The following is an 18,034-nucleotide window of genomic DNA, read 5'->3' as shown; positions in this document are numbered from 1 at the left end:
CGGCTCAGTGTTAAGTAAGTGGATTCTTCATAGAACAAATTGACAGCAGGCCTGTAAGGATGGCCTCAGCCTAACTGTAATGGCCTTAGCCTGAGCAACTCCCTTTTAAAACTCCATTTTAAAATAAACCTGCAGTTCCACGAGGCACAGCCTACAGAGCCCTCCAATATTGTTATCAGGCATAGCCTGATAAAATAAGTCACTTTCCACAACCCTGATAAAACTCATTTGCCTTCACCCTGATAAGAGTCAGAGGTGAGAGATCAGGGCAGAAACCACCAGACCAGATGTCCTGACCCTAGAATGAAAGACATCACTGAGAAACCTGGTAATAGCTGATAGGGATTGAAAGGGTAAGCAGAAGCCCCAAAATTTAGTATAAATGATGGAGCAAATGAACAGGTATTCAGCCAGGTGACACTGATGTGCATGCCAGAGAGTCGGATGAGGACCTGGACTGACATCCCAACTCTTCTCATCATCTGCCTGATCCTCTGCATCATCCTCACCACTCTCAAACTCCACAGCCACATCTTTTTTTTTTTTTAAGAGAGAGAGAATTTTTTAATATTTATTTTTTAGTTTTCGGCGGACACACATCTTTGTTTTGTATGTGGTGCTGAGGATCGAACCCAGACCGCACGCATGCCAGGCGAGCGCGCTACCACTTGAGCCACATCCCCAGCCCCACAGCCACATCTTAATCCTGGTGAGAACAGCAACTTTTTCTTAAGACCCTCTTCTCACCAGCCATCAGTTCCACCCCAGGAGAAGCCTCCATTGTTTCCTGACCTGATCACTGTTGTCTGAGTGAGTGTGCATCTGCTGGACTTAAGGCCTAAGACTTGAGACTCTAGATCTGGCACTTGAGCCTCAGCAAGCAGAGAGAATGTCTGTAATAAATCTGTCATGACTAAGTGTGTTTGCAGTGCTTAGAATTAACTTAGAAATGTTTGTTTTTAATTGATTATGTCTATTGCAGAGCCCCACATTAAGGACTGTCATTTTCTTGACTAAGAACCTATAGAAATTATACTGAGTGACTTGAGTGAATAAAGTATTGAAAAGGGCATTAGTGCATGGACATTCTATATTTCTCCCCTTAACTGCAGATGTCACACCTCTGCCCATTGCAACTATGTCCCACCCAAGTAGTATGGAATTTATGTGAGGATCCTGGGAGACCAACAAATGCATATGGTACAATAGCTGAAATATTTACTTAGTTCTAACCCTAAAAACACCTTTGGAAATGTGCTAGTTACATACAACTTAGATTTTCTAGTTTAATTATCTTTTATTTTTTAAAAATATTTATTTTTTAGTTATAGTTGGACACAATACCTTTATTTCACTTATTTATTTTTTTAGAGAGAGAATTTTTTTCAATATTTATTTTTTAGTTTTTGGTTGTCACAACATCTTTATTTTTTTTTATTTTTTTATTTTTATGTGGTGCTGAGGATCGAACCCAGAACCCCGCGCATGCTAGGCCAGCACGCTCCCGCTTGAGCCACATCCCCAGCCCTAATTATATTTTATTAAGCACATGCTACTTGTTTTACATGCCTTATCTCCAACCCTCATAGCATCTTTACAAAATTAGGTGTTAATAGCCCCATCCTACATGTGAGGAAAATAATACTCAGAGTTGGGAGGTGGCTGGTCCAGGATCACATAGCAAAAACTGATGCAGCTGAGTTCCCACAGGGGTCTCTAATGCCAAATCACATTGCTTCCCAGCCAACAGCTGGGAATGAGTTTCTGGGCCCTCTTTCTACTGAGTGCTGGGAATTTTGCCACATCAGAGTAAGTACGTACTATGCATAGAAGTATTCATGGGGTAGAAAGAAGGCACGTCCTTCAAGCAATATTTCATTACACAACAGATTCAGAAACTTCTTTTGTTGGTCTTGTGGATATCAAAAGCTGTTGCTATGAGTCAGTTTTGCTACTGTAGCCTGAGGTAAAACAATTTATAAAGAGAAAAGGCTCATTTGGGCTCACAGCTGTGAAGGTTCAAGTCCAAGATCTATTGGCCCTGGTGTGTTTGGGTCTGTGGCAAGGCAGCACATCACAGAAAGGAGCATATGGTAGAGCAAAGCCACTCACCTAGTGACTACAATGAGAAATAGGAAGAAGCCATCAATCATCTTCAAGGGTAACACCCCCCAATAACCTAAAGACCTCCCACTAGGCCCCTCCTCTCAATGGGCCAAGCTGGGGCCCAAGCTTTTAACACCTGGACCTTTTGAGGACACTTAGCCTCCATACTATAGAGGATACTCAATTCCATATGGAGACTGATTTTATCTGTACTGATGGTAAAGATATTTGAAAGTAGACTCTAGAGAAGCTGCAGAGTGTTATCTTTTTGAGCATCTCACTGCTCAGATTCTGAACATTTGGAGAGACAGAAAGCTGAGTTCCCTCAGGTACACTTCCCCAGATGCCACCTGGAGTTGGGAGCCTCCTGCTGGCTCTGAAAATCTCACTTGTGAATTGAACATTTAACTACAATTGAACATTTAACTACATGATATAAAGTGAGCCGTGACTTAGTCAGTCAACAGCCTGGGTACCATCCATGTACATCTCACATTGCTCCATTAGGGAAGGGGAAAAAACTGAGCTGTAAAGAATTTAAGTAATTAGTCCAAGAACGGTGTAACATGGTATATCAGAAATGAACATGGGGCATGAATCTTGGTTCCGGCATCTTGGGCAAGCTATTAAAACCCTTTGAATCTCAACTCCCCAATGTGTAAAATGAGATTAACAAGCAACCCCTAAATAGTCAAGAATGAATGATGAGGATCAGATTTAACTTCTGCCTGAAAGAAACTAACAAGATAGATCCATGAAACAGCAGTTTTCAAGACATTAAAAATCAGGTAACAAAAGACAAGGATGACTGAGGGGTGGTAAACTGATGAGAAGAAGCCTATGGCTGCCCAGCTCATTCCTGCAGAGAGGTTCCAGACCAGAGACAAAGAAAAAGGACCCATTCAGAGTCCTTGGACCCTGAGCAAAATCTGAGTAAACTGGCTACTAGGGCGGAAAGAAAGCTTGGGAGACTTGCAGATGGCTCCTCTTGCAGATTTATTGAGTGCTGATCAGCATTCTTCCAAGAAATACCTAAGTCCAGGGAAGAACCACCTGAAGGCATTCGAGGTAGCAGTGTCTGGGGCTCACACCAGGCAGAAATACTGCCTGTTCCTACCAGCCAGTCTGGACAACTTCATGGTCCACAGGAGTATAAAAAAGGGTCTTGCTTCAGACAAGTGAATAATTAACCTTAGTCTGAGCATTTTCCAGTGTACGTAATAAATCCAAAACTGTGCAAGTATCAAACTGTTCCTAGTGATTAAATTACTGCAACCCACAACAAAGTTCAAGAAGATAGGTAAGAATTAAAACTGCCCAGCACCCAAAAAGGTAAAATTCATAATGTCTGGCATCCCGCCAGAGAGAGAAACAAACAGACCAAAAAAAATGCAATAAACCAACAAATTAAGACACATCCAAAACTGTCAGGTGCATTCATAGCTAATCTCTTACTTCTCTCAACACTTTGCTCAAATATCACCTTCTCCATGAGACCTATTCCATTAATCTTATTTAAAATTGCAACATGCCCATTTCATATTTATTTTTATTAATTGAAAAATAATTGTACATATTTATACAGCATAATGTGAGGTTTCATTCTAAGGATATATTGTAAAATAATTAAATCAAACTAATTAAAATATCCATATCTTCACCTACTTATCACTTTTTTGTGGTAAAAACATTCAAAATCCACTCAGTAATTTTCAACTATGTAGTATAGAACATTAAAATTAACTATAGTCACCACCCTGTGTAACAGACCAGGAAAACTTGTTCTTTCTAAATGAAACCTTGTACCCTTTGACCAACATCTCTCCAATCCTCCCCACCCGGGCCTCTGGTAACCACCATCATGGTCTCTACTTCTTTGAGTTCAACTTTTTTAAATGACACATAAGTATTTGTCTTTCTGTGTATAACTTATTTCACTTGGCATATCGTCCCCCAGGTTCATCCATGTTGTTAGCAAATTACATTTTTTTTCTTTTTTTAAAGGCTGTATGGTATTATACCTATGTTGTTATGGTTTGGATGTGAGGTGTCCTCCAAAAGCTCATGTGTGAGGCAATGCAAGAAGGTTCAGAGGACAAATGATTAGGTTATAAATTGTAACCCAATCAGTGAATTAATCCCCTGGTAAAGATTAACTGAGCGGTAACTGAAGTGGTAGGGTGTGGTTGGAGGAGGTGGAAATTGGGGCATAGCTTTCGGGTATATATTTGTATCTGGCAAGTGGATATCTCTCTCTGCTTTCTGATCATCATGTGAGGTGGTTCCCTCCTCCACACTTTTCCACTATGATGTTCAGCCTTACCTGGAGCCCCAAGCTGGCCTTCCGTCAACTAACACCTCTGAAATTGTGAGCCCTCAAATAAACTTTTCCTTTCCTACCATTGTTCTGGTTGGGTCTTTCAGTAGCAGCAGCAAAGAAGCTGACTAAAACATACGTTTTCTTTATCCGTTCATCCATTGATGGCCACTAAGTTGCTTCAATGTCCTGACTACTGTGAATAAGGCTACAATTGACATGGGAATGCAGACATCCCTTTAACAAATTGATTTCAATTCCTTTGAATATATACCCAGAAGTGGGATTGCTGGATTACATGGTAATTGTAATTTTAGTTTTTTCTAAGAATTTCAATACTGTTTTCCAAAACAACTCTCCTAGTTTACATTTCCACCAACAGTGCACTAGATTGCTCTTTTCTCCACATCCTTATCAACATTTATCTTTCATCTTTTCAATCACCGCCATTTTAATAGTATATCTCATTGTTGTTTTAATGTGCAAAATTTAATCTAATGATTTTTATTTTAGCATAATAATGGTGAACTTTTTTTCATATATCTGCTGACAGTTCATATGTCCTTTGAGAAATACTTGCTCTCATCCTTTGCCCGTCTTTTAATTGGATTATTTTTTGTGCCATTGATCTGTGTGAGTTCCTTACAGTAGGTCCCCCCTATTCTCAGGAATACATTCCAAGACCCCTAGTGGATACCTGAAATAATAGGTACTACCAAATGTTATATATGATTTTTCCTATATACAAACACTTATGATAAAGTCTAATTTATAAATTAGGCACAGGAAGATATTAACAACAATAACTAATAATAAAATGAAATAGTGATGACAATATACTGTAAGAAAAGTTATTTAATACTTATAGATTGTTTATATCTGGAATATTTTACTTAACATTTTAAGACCTGAGTGTAGTGCTGATAATTGAAACTGCAGAAAGTGAAAACACAGAGGAAGGGCACCCCTGTGTACATTATAAGATATATAAGCTGGCAAATATTTTCTCCCACTCAGTGCTTTGTCTCTTCATTTAGTTTGTCACCATTCTATCCACCTATTTTTTGCCTTCTTGCCTATGCCTGCAATTATATCTCTGCCCTACATAAATGTCCAAGAAGTCATTGCCCATATCAATGTTTTAGAGGTTTTCCCCCTGTTATCTTCTGGTAGTTTTACAGCTTCGGATCTTCTTTTTTAATTCTCTGTCCATTTTAAGTTGATTTTTGTATAAGGTGTAAGATAAAGGTCCGATTTCATTCCTCTGTGTGTGGATATTCAATGTTCCTAACATCATTTACTGAAGATGCTATCCTTTCCCCATTATGTATTCTTAGCATCTTTGTCAAAAACCAATTGACTATATATCTCATCCTTGAAAAGATGACAAAATCCATACATTGAAGAAAACCTTCTTAACAAATGTTGCTGGGAAAACTGGTTATCCATATGTTACATGGTTTCTGTTCTAATTCCTAGAACAGAAATTAGAACAGAAACCATGTAACTCCTAGAAGAAAATGTAGGGTCAAAGAAATATGAATGGTAAACAAATGTATTTTTTAAAAAGTTCAACATCTCTGGCAATTGCAGAAATGCAAATTAAAACCACACTGAGATTCCATCTCACTCCAATCAGAATGGCAATTATCAAGAATACAAGTAACAATAAATGTTGGTAATAATGTGGGGGAAAAGGTTCACTCATACAAAAATTAAAAATAATAAAAATATATGAATATCCTGTTAAAAAACAAATATATCAAGCATGTTATAGAAGTTGGTATAAAAGTTCTGTGATATTTGAGGGATATTTACTTCAGTGTTAATATATTTCATTACTTGGAATTAAAAGAGTTTTCATATGATTCTACGTTGTGGACTGCTTTCTTTTTAAACCAAGGTCCAGGAAAACCCAAAATCAAAGCATCAAATACCATTATAAATTCATTCCAAAATTGCTACATGTAAGCAATGGCATATAGCTTCTTCCTTATAATTGAATAGTTCTTTTGAGTATATGAAGTATTTTGGCCATTCATTCCACATTCTAGATTTTATATGCTGATAATTTTTTGTTTTAATCTTATTTTGAAACAAATAAAAAAGTCAACTGAAATATGTGCATTCTGAACATATGATTTACATTAAATGTTGAGATACTAAAAAAAATTTCAATGGTTTTATATGATTAGTGGCTATGACATTTGGTATTAGAGCCTGCAATTATATCTCTGCCCTACATAAATGATAGATATAAATACAGAGGAGGATTTCTACACACTTTCAATGCATGACATCCAAATCCCAATTGTTAGAAGATCTATCTGCTGCTCGTGAAAAGGTACCCATTCCCAGCAACAGCACTGAGATCTTACAACTTTATGAAGCTAAGTCTGTCCTTATGATGATATATTGGTCTTTACCAACAAATATATGCTATTAAATTTTTAAAAAATAATGGGATCCTAATTAGAAGGTAATACTCCATGTATGTATAATATGCCAAAATACATTCTACTGTCATATACATTTACAAAGAACAAACAAAAAATAAATAAATATTTTTAAAAAAGAAAATTTAGGGTAAGCACTCCAGCACATAAACACAGACAATGACTTCCTCAATAGGACCACTAAAGCTCAAGAAATAATGCCAAGAGTTAATAAATGGGATAGCATCAAATTTAAAAGTTTCTACACAGCAAAGGAACAGTTAAGAATGTAGAGAGAACCTACGTAATGGGAGAAAATCTTTGCTAGCTACTCTTCTGACAGAAGATTAATTAATGACAGAATATGTAAGAACTCAAAAAACCAAATAACTCAATTAATAAATGGACACATGAACTAAACAGACCCTGCTCAAAAGAAGAAATACAAATGGCTAACAAATACATGAATAAATATTTAATAATGTTAGCAATTAGGGAAATGCAAATCAAAACTACACTGAGATTTCATTCACACACTATGATGCACCAGTGAGAAAAGCAGCATCAGGAATACAAGAAATACCAGGGGTTGGAAGACTGAAGCAGGAGGATCACAAGTTCAAGGCCAGCTTTAACAACTTAGTGAGGCCCTAAGCAACTTAGCAAAACCCTGTCTTAAAATAAAATATAAAAAAATGGGCTGGATTGGGCTGGGGGTGCGGCTCAGTGGTAGAGTGCTTGCCTGGCACATGTGAGGCACTGGGTTTGATTCTCAGCATCACATACATAAATAAATAAATAAATAGATAGATAAATAAATAAATATTGTATCTGTCTACAACTAAAAAAAAATTTTTTTAAATGGGTTGGAGATGTGCTTAAGCACCCCTGAGTTCAATTCCCAATACCAAAAAAAAAAAAAATACAAACAATAATAAATGCTGGAGAGAATGCGGAGAAAAGGAAACACTTTTACACCATTGGTGGGACTGTAAATTAGTACAGCCACTATGGAAATCAGTATTGAGATTCCTCGAAAGACTAGACATGGAACTACCACATGACCCAGCTATACCACTCCTCAATATTTATCCTAAAGAATTAAAGCCATCATGCTGACACAATATAAGCATACACGTTTATAGCAACATAATTCACAAACCACAGAAACAGGCTAAGTGTCAATCAATGGGTAAATGAATAAAGAAAATATGGCATATATACCCAATGTCGTTTTTATTCAGCCATAAAGGAAAATGAAATTATGTCATTTGCAGGAAAATGGATGAAACTTGAGCACATTATATTAAGCAAGATAAGCCAAACTCAGAAAGTCAAGGGTTTTCTCTCATATGTGGAAGCTAGAAGGAAAAAAGAGAAAGAAAGGCGACAGGGGAAAATCTCATGAAAATTGAAGAGAGACAAGCAGGGTAGAGGGAAAGGGAAAGTGCTGTGGAGTGATGTTAGCCAAACTATATTTTTTCTATTGTGCACATGCATAAATATGTAACAACAGATCCCACCATCACGTACAACTCTGATGCACCAATAAAAATATGGAAAAAATCCAGTTGACAATAAACCCATGGGTTTGTTCTGTATTCTATCCTGTTATGCTGGTTTGTGCATATTGTTATGCCAGTAGCACGCTGTTTTGATTACTATTGCTCTGTGATACCTTCTGAAATCAGGTCTTTTGATGGCTCTAGCTTCGTCCTTTTTATTCAGGATTGCTTGGCCATTGAGGAGTCTCCTATGGTTTCATACAAATTTTAGAATCATTTTTCTATTTCTGTGAATGAGTCATAATTTTGGTAAGAATTGCACTGAATTTATAGATTGCCTTGTATAATATGGACATTTTAACATATTGACTTTTGCAATCCAGAAACATGTCACTGCACATTTCTGATTTCCCTTACCCGGCCCTTAATGTTGTTGTTAGCCCTTTAGAGTCACACAAAAACATTTGTCGAACGAATGGATGAATGAACGAATGATTCCATCCCAGGAAGTACATCCCAACATTTTGGTGAGACTAGGAAAATGTAATTGCGATTGTGAGTGAGCTCCTTATTTTCAACTGCAGGCTCAAATTATGAAAAAGAAATTGACAGGACAGGAAAAGGTGCTTTTGTTTAACCTTGGGTTATTTGTCTTTCCCCAAAACTTCATAAAAGAAACACTAAAAATGTTAATCTTCTTAGAGGATAATAGGAAAGAGATCATCTGGAGTTTATAAAGCATCTTGGTTAATAGGTTCATTTTAATAATAGCTGATCTTTTCCATCCACAGGGAGGCTCTTCTGCCAGCTCAGCAAGTCTCCTCAAAGACTTTCCAGGGTGTGCTTTACAGCAAAGACATAATAAAATACAGAGGGTGGTTGCCATTCTCGGAGAATAATAACACCCTGGGCCTAAAACCCAAGTCTTCTACTTCATTTTATAAACTCTTTTTTATAAACGTTTGGCCAGAACTCATCAACACAGTTCCCAGTTCAAAGAAAAAGGACTTTCTCAAGGCACAGATGTCGTGAGGAAGGAACTGCCAACACCTGCAGACCCAGACTGGGAAGGTACAGGGGCCCCCACATGGACAGGCCCCTCAACCCACTCTCACACCCTGGGCTCAGCCTGCAGCTTCTGCCTGCCTTGCCTGTTGTCTCAAGCCCCCTGTGGTGTGTCCTCTAATCTCCTGATGGATCCAACATATTTACCTCACTGATTTTTTTTTTTCCAATCCTGGGAATTAAACCCCCAGGGGCACTGTAAGGAAAATGAAGTCCATCAGGCTCCCTCACCGGGATGTCCTGACTAAGATGTCTTATGTAGGTCAGAAACAACAGTGCATGCAAATTCTTATATAACCACGATATTATTTGGCACCCTGCTGGCTTTATTGTATATTAAGTAGAAAGGGACTTTCCACTGTGTGAATCGCCCACCCATCAAATAAAGGCATGTCAAGTCTCCCTATGGTTGTGTGTATTTTCTTCAGGTGGCCCAAATCTCCAATCAACCTGCCTGAGGCCAAGCAGTTACACCACAGCTGGCAGGATTGACAGCAGCCCTATTTAGAGAGTACTATGCCCAAACTGCTAGCCCATCTGGCAATATGTGGTATGGCCATCGACTTCAACAAGTCTCAAGGACCTAGATTGTGAAGTTCCTCGGGGTTGGCTGGTCAGGTAAGACAAAGGTTATTCCCGATACAGTTATTGATGATCCAGACCAACCCCATTTTCATGACCAAAAAGCAACCTTTCTGGGATTGTTAGGGTATTGGAGAGTCCTTGTACCCCATCTGACCCAAACAATATATCCCCTTTATGCTAGTAAAGAGGGGAGTAAGATGGAACTGAACTACAGAAATTGACCAGGCATTCAGGGGAGCCAAGCAGATTTGTGCACTGTGTCCAGGCACTACACATGGTTGATCCTGCATGACACAGTAAATTAGATGTGTATGTCACCCAAGAAGAGTTTGGGTAGGGGTTAAGGCAGAAATCTAAATAGCTTAGACAACCAATTGGATTTTGGTCCCAACCATAGAAAGGGGTGAAAGTATGGTATTCTCTAGTGGAGAAGCAGTTAGCAGTTGCTATATGCCACCTTATTAGCCACTGAGGCCATAACTGAAACTGCCCTTATTACCGTGACTACTACACATCCCATTGCAGATTGGGTGCATGATTGGGCCACATGGTCCCAGATTGGACTACACAGACACCAACCCTAACAAAGTGGGGAGCCTACCTCTAACATCAGAGCACACTATCCACCAGCCCTCTGCAGGCTAACCTCCAGGAGGTACTTAAACCCATTACATCAATAGATGACCACATCACCATGACAGGTATGGAAACAGAACAGAAACAAGCCCATGCCTGGAAGGTAAGGCACCTGTACCATGCTATGTTTGCACACTGAAAGCTCCAGTCATGGATGACACTCACTCATGTGGACAGTACTAGTGAGTGTGCAGCCCAAGATGGAAACCATAGGCATGTGATTTGATAGAGATAGAGGAAAAATAGCCAGTGGGCCAAGCTATGTGCTCTCTGGATGGTGGTAACAAATAAAGGACCCTCTGTAGTGATAGGTACTAAGAGCTGGGCAGTATACCAGGGAATTGCACTGTGGATTTCCACATGGCATTTACATAACTGGTAAGTCATGCATCATCCACTATAGGAGCAAGCTCTATGGCAGAAACTCTGAGATCTATGCCATCAGAAACAAGTGACTTTATATCATGTCACAGGACATGAAGTCAAGACTTTAGCAAACGTGCTTTGCTTTGGCTAGAAACAGTCTCACATACCTCATTCACTGGATACATGATGGCCCTGTGGCAGCATTAACCGCATTTGCATTAATAATTCACACAAAAAAAATCTATGTGGGCTACAATGAAGACCTAGAGTCTACTGGTGATCTTGACTGAAACACAAGATATATGTACATCTTGTACAGTTTTCTCCCCAGAACATCCCTAACATCTGGGAGCTGTTTGGGCCAAGTGTTGCATGGGTAAGTGTCTCTCACTAGGTGGCAAGAGGACTTCAGAACTAGGGCCCGTGCCTAGTTCTGAAGGATATAAGTATGCAATTACTTACATAGACACTGCAATTAGGTTCTTGGCCATTTGCGTAGACATTGTGACTGCGTCTTGGCCACTTTCCCAGCACAGCATCTGACCAAAGAGCAATGATAACAGCTCTGGAACACTTACATGCAGCATATGGCCAGTCATTGGTGATAGAGAGTGACCAAAAGGACTCATTTCACTGGTGCACACATGCAAGAATGGGCCAAACACCTAGGCATTGCCTGATCATTCTATGTGCCAAATAACCTTCTGGAGTGGAATGATAGAATGTTCTAATGGATTGCCCTTTTAAACAAGTGCCAGTGTGCTGCTGGCGCTCCCATACTTTTGGTTGGACCAAAAGACTCTGGACTGTTCTTTATAGCTTGAATAAATGAAACAGGAGGGGTGGCCCTACCCCAATAAAGCCTTGTTCTGTGTGCTGCTGCACGCATCCAATTGCAGATTCAGACAAGAGATAAATTACTGAAGCCAGGTTTTGGATGAAAGTAATATTTTGCTGCGGGCTCCTGAAGCCATAAACAACAGTCAAGAAGCCACCTGGATACGGCCTTCAGTAATAACAGCATCTCACATGTGATTGGTTGCTTGGTCGTTCCTTTGGGATAAGGATTAGCAGTAGACCTGCATGTGACTCCATGGGTAACAGGGCACTGGCCTCCAACCTTAAAAGTCATGTCTTCTTCTGGTGACATTATATTGAGAGGCACTTGAGGAAGGCCATACCTCCCAGCAAAGGTTCAAAAACCTTATCCATATTTTGTATTATCCTCTGTCCAATTATGAATTTCCCCTCACATTGAATCAGAGAAGCACATGGAAGTACCTCTGAAGGTACAGAATCACAGGCCAGGTCAGCCATTGCTGACAGCATCAATATTGCCCACGGACAAAGAAATTGGCCTGTATTTTTCCAGAGGGATGGGATTTAATACCTTTAAATGCCTTGTCTTTTTGCTGGTGAGTGCGTATGGGTCAATGTGCTGGTCGGTTGGGTGCACACATATGCTATTGCCAATCAATCTGCATGCTTGGTAGGCACCAGAATGCTGCCAAATGCTGCAGATAGCTTGCTATGGAGAATTGATTCAGCAACACCTCTAACTGGACTTGGTTGCAAACACAGAACATGATTGACTCTCAATGGAATCATATGAAGATCTATATTTTCAAAGGTTTGGGACACCAGGTGAATCACGACCCATTTATAGTTTATTCAGTCTGGGATGGCTTAGGATGTGTTTTTTTGCTGCTGTGACTAAAATACCAACCAGAACGATTGTAGAGGCAGAAAAGTTTATTTAAGTGCTCACGGTTTCAGAGTTTTGTGATAGCCAGCTCCATTCCTCAGGGCTCCAGGTGAGGCAGAACATCATGGTGGGAGAATGTGGCAGGGGGAAGCAGTTCTCATGATGATCAGCAAGCAGAGAGAGACACACCTCTTGCCAGGTACAAATATACACCCCAGAGGCACACCCTCAATGACCAAGCTCCTCCAGCCTCACCCTACCCCTCTTCAGTTACCACCCAGTTAATCCCATCAAAGGATTGATTTACTGATTAGGTTAAGGTAATTATAGCCCAATCATTTCACCTCTAAGCCTTCTTGCATTGCCTCACACATGAACTTTTGGAGAACAACTCATATTCAGAACATAACATTTGCCAGGCACGGTGGTGCACGCCTGCAATCCCAGTTTCAGGAGAGGCTTAGGCAGGAGGATCATGAGTTCAAAGCCAGCTTCAGCAACAGGAAGGTGCTAAGCAACTCAGTGAGACCCTGATATAAATAAAATGCAAAATAGGGTTGGGGAGGTGGCTCAGTGATTGAGTGCCCCTGAGTTCAATCCCTGGTACCCATCCCTCCAAAAAACACATAGCATTCCACCTCTGGCCCCAAAAAACTCATGACAATCTCACAATGCAAATACAAAATACATTTAGTCCATTTCCCAGAGTCCCCAGAGCCTCAACAATTCAAGGATTGCCCAAAAGTTCATGTCCAAAGTCTCCTCTGAAACTCAGGGCAAACTCGCATGGTGAGCTCCTATAAAAATCAAAAGCAGTTTACAAGTATCAAATATATAATGGTACCGAGTAAATATTTATATTCAGAAAAATTATGGGCATAGAAAGAAGGGATAAGACCAAATCAAGACTGAAATCCATCTGGGCAAACAATTCCTGTAGCTCCATGTCTGGCATCTGGGGCAAATGGCACTGTGATATTCTCTGCAAAGGGCTTGTGTGGCTCTGCCCCTATGGCTTTGCTAGATGCTGTCCATTTGGCATTTCTCTTGGCTTGTCTCTGCCCAATTTCTGCAGCTTTCCTCAGTGGGTTTCCATAGCACTGGCATTTTGTAATCTCAGGGGTCTCTACTAGAGCTTCAGCTTCCCCCTCACATCTCCACACATCGCCTTCTCAGAGGCTGCCTGTGGGGACTCTGAGCCTGCTGCACTTTGCCTGGCCCTCCCAGGCTTTCCTTTGAAATCTTGGTGGTGGAAGTCTCCATAACCCCCTAACTCCAGCTTCCTGCATTCCTGCAGAACCAGCACCACGTGGTTGACTCCAAAGTCTGCTGCCATTTGGAGCAGTAGCCAAGCCTCTAGGGACCCTGGCTGCAGCAGTCTCTGAGTGCCTGGGTGGAAGAATACATTGAAAAACTTCCTACACCAATCTGTGCAAGCAAGTTGCCCCATGGGTCTCTTCTCAACCGTATTTTTATTCCCTTGAACCTGAAATGGTCTTGCCCATACCTGAGATGCCCTCAAACCATCTTTCTTGTTGTCTCTGAGAAAAGTCTTTAGCATTTCTTTAGTAATAATATTTTTAACAACTGCAACTTCCTTAGCACTAGTATTACTCCTACTTTTCAAAGTCTAAGTTTCTCAAATCTTTCTGCTCCACTTTCTGCTCCTGATTACCACTATAAATTTGGCTAAAAGCTGCAACAATATCCATGCCACTGCCTGAATACTAGGCTGCCTAGAAATTTCTTCCACTAAATAAAGAATTCCATTACTTTTAAAATCAGCCTCACATAAGGTTTCAGGACACAAGCAAAATGCAGACAACTTCTCAGCTAGAACCTAACATGAATGACCTCTAGTCCATTACCAATAGTGTCCTTCTTTCCCTCTAAACCCTTTTAAGCCCTGCCTTCACTGTCCAAGGTCTTTTGGAATTCTGGTCTTCTGAACTCCCATCAGAATCAGACTTTAAGCTCTGTTTACAACAATCTAAAGCATTTCCAGCTTGCACTAGTATATCTCTCAAACTTCCTCCCTCGAATTCCAAAAAGCTCTAAAAGCTTATGAACCACATGATCAGGTTAGTCACAACAACCCTACTCCTGGCACCAATTTCTGTATTAGTTAGGGCTCTCCAGAGGAACAGAACCCATGGGGAGGGATAATTATAAAAAGGGGATTTATTAGATTGGCTGACACAACCAGACGCTGGAAAGTCCACAATGGCTGTCTGCAGGCTGGAGAGCTGCAGGAACCATAGCAGCTGAAGCCTCAGAACAAAAGGGATCAATGATGCTACTCCAGCCTGAGACTGAAGGCTTCTGGAATTTCCCTGGAGAATCACTAGCAGAGTCAACTTCTGAAGAATGAAAGAACAAGTCTGAGAACCTCAGGCAATCACAGCAGCAATCAAGAACCTGTTCAAGAAGAATGGAACTTGCATCTGCTGCAGTTCCTTGTTCTTCCAACTTTTATTCCATCCATGCTTCCAACCTATTGGATATGCTGCCCATGCTTAGGGAGGGTCTCCACTTCAATTCACTATCCCACATGCCAATCATTTCTAGACACACCCTCATTGACACACCCAGAAGCCTCTTAATCCAATCAAGCTGACAATTCAAATTAAACATTGCAGGATGCTCCCTGATGAAACTGTAGAATTTAACCAAAAGGTATGTAAGTGTGTAGAAAATATGGGGGCAGGAGTGTCTATGGGGTGGAGCCCATGAGCCTTGTGCATTGCAATAGTTAAGGGTTCTAATACCTGGGAGTCACAAAATGTTAGTCCTGCCTACCTCATTCCCCTAGGATATTTAGAGGTTGTGGACAACATGGATGGCCATATTTACCTACCAAATGGACTGACTTATGCGCTTGAGGAAGGCCATACCCCTCAGTAAAGGTTCAAAAAACCTTACCAAGCAGCCATCCAATTGGGCACCTTCATGAAACAGCACCCTGTGTGTGACATACTCCATGATGATATTACCCTTTAGATCTGTTCTGGCCACAGCAGGGCCACTATTCTTAATGAGATGGAGATTACAGCACCGGCACTGCATACAGCAGTTTATAGCAGAGCAACTAACAATAGCCAAGTTATGGAACCAACCTAGGTGCCTGTCAACAGATGAGTGGATAAAGATAATGGGATATATATACACAATGGAGTATTATTCAGCCACAGAGAAGAATGAAATTATGTCATTTTTCTGGTAAATGGATAGAACTAAAGAAACATCTTGCTAAGTGAAATAAGTCAGAGTCAGAAAGACAAAGGCCAAATGTTTCCTTTCATATGTGGAAGCTAGCGAGAAAAAATGGAATAAAAGGGGGATTTCATGCAAATTGAAGAGGAGGGTAAATGAAGAAGAAAGAGGGGAGGAGAGGGCAGAAGGAGGTACTGGGGAAATGAAATCAGCCAAACTATGCTATGTGCATGTTCAAATATGTGACAATGAATCCCACTATTATGTACAATTTTAATGCACCAATAAAAAACATTTTAAAATAATTGTTTTCACAACCAAATTATAAAATAAACAAAATTTTTTTTAAAAAAAATACTTATGGGCTAACTCTCTCTACCTTTTTTTTGTGTGTGTGCTGGGAATTGAACCTTAGGCCTAATGCATGCTAGGCAGGTGCCCTCACTACGGAGCTACATCCACAACCCCAGCTCTTTTCCTCCTTATAGAATAATCCTACAAAGAAGGTACTGGTATTTTCCCACATTTCACAGGAGAGAAACTGATGCCGAGAGTTAAATTACCCTGCCCCCTGAAGGTCAGACAGCCAAGAAGTGCATGATGAGGATGAAACCCAGGCATCTAACTCCAGGACCTGAGAACCTACCCACTGCACAAACTGAGCACCTGAAAATGCAGCCCTTGGGAACACCTGGTGAGGAGGACGAGGCAACCACAGACTATTTCTGCCAGCAAACATGCTTGGAACACACACTGAAAGAGCACTTGCTATGTGCCAGGCCCAGAAGTGAGATAGATTATTCAGTTCCAGGTTATAGAGACCAATCAGATTTGCACAATAACAACACAGCTCAATTAGTGGTGCCTGTTCAAGCCCAGGTGTGGAGCATCGCTTATTGATCCGTACACATCTAATCTGATTGCTTTAATGCACTCAGCTCCCTTTGGGTTCCATCAGGGCTTGGAAGCCTGTCATTCACAACTGGGCAGTTTCCCAGTCCAGGTAAGTCCTCTGGCTGGTGGCCACAAAGACACAGAGCCCCAATTTATTTTTAACCCTGCATGACCTAATCATCTATGCTTTGTTATAGTTTATATTCTGTTTTTAGTTTCACTCCAAAAATGGCCAAATTATTACTTTAGTTGGTCTGCAAACAAGAGTTAAGTACTTATTAAGTTGTAAAAAGAAGTAAATGTGTTATAAAATGAATTCTAATAGGCTTCTTCCCTCAAAAAAAAATAACCAATTTAATGAATACGGTTTGACTTGTGTTCCATTAATAATGTGCCCAATCACTCCTGCTTTGCAAGAAGTGACTCTATGTAGATGATATTTTGGTAGGACCCAATTTTTTTCATGCAATTAGCTGCATACATTTGCTGACAAGCTAATTTATGTATGAATGCTTTTTAAAAGCAAAGGCATTTTGCGTATAATTGTATTCCTCTGTAATCCATCTGCTGACAAATTTGTGTGTTTCTGGGTTTATTTGTTAATGCTTTCCCCTGCCCTAGGATGATCAGGCATAGAAGTCAAAATAATTTCAACATGAAATAAATACTAAAGGGTAATTAAAGGCCCGACCTATGGCTAGTGGGAATGTCTCCATTAAGGTATCTTAAATTCCCAAACTTTTTAAAGCTGCTAAGTGGAAAGAGAATAAAAACATGATTAGAATCATGACTCTGTATTTGCTTGTTTGAGAATCGTGTTCTGACCAGGGTAAAGGTCATTGCAAGTTTGCTACAGTAGCCTGAGGACCATGGTACCATAGTCCTTTCAATTGTTTGACTGGTTTTATTTTACGGGGGATCAAATCCAGGAGCACTGTACCACTGAGCTACATCTCTAGTCCTTTTTATTTTGGAGGACAGAGTCTCACTAAATCGCTAAGGCTGGCCTGGAACTTAGGATAATCCTGCCTCAGCTGGGATTACAGGAGTGTACCACCACACCCAACAATCCCTCTGGTTCAGAATTCTACTAATTCCGGGCTTGCTCAAGTTGGCTTGAAGCTGCCTGAAAAGAATCTGCATTCACTTCAATGAACAAGCTGGAGATATCCTGAGTGGGGACTAAGGTCTTAGAAGACCTTAGAAG

Source organism: Marmota flaviventris, chromosome 11 (genome assembly GCF_047511675.1).
Source record: "Marmota flaviventris isolate mMarFla1 chromosome 11, mMarFla1.hap1, whole genome shotgun sequence".
Taxonomy (NCBI): Eukaryota; Metazoa; Chordata; class Mammalia; order Rodentia; family Sciuridae; genus Marmota; species Marmota flaviventris.
Note: the sequence above shows the minus strand (reverse complement) of the source record.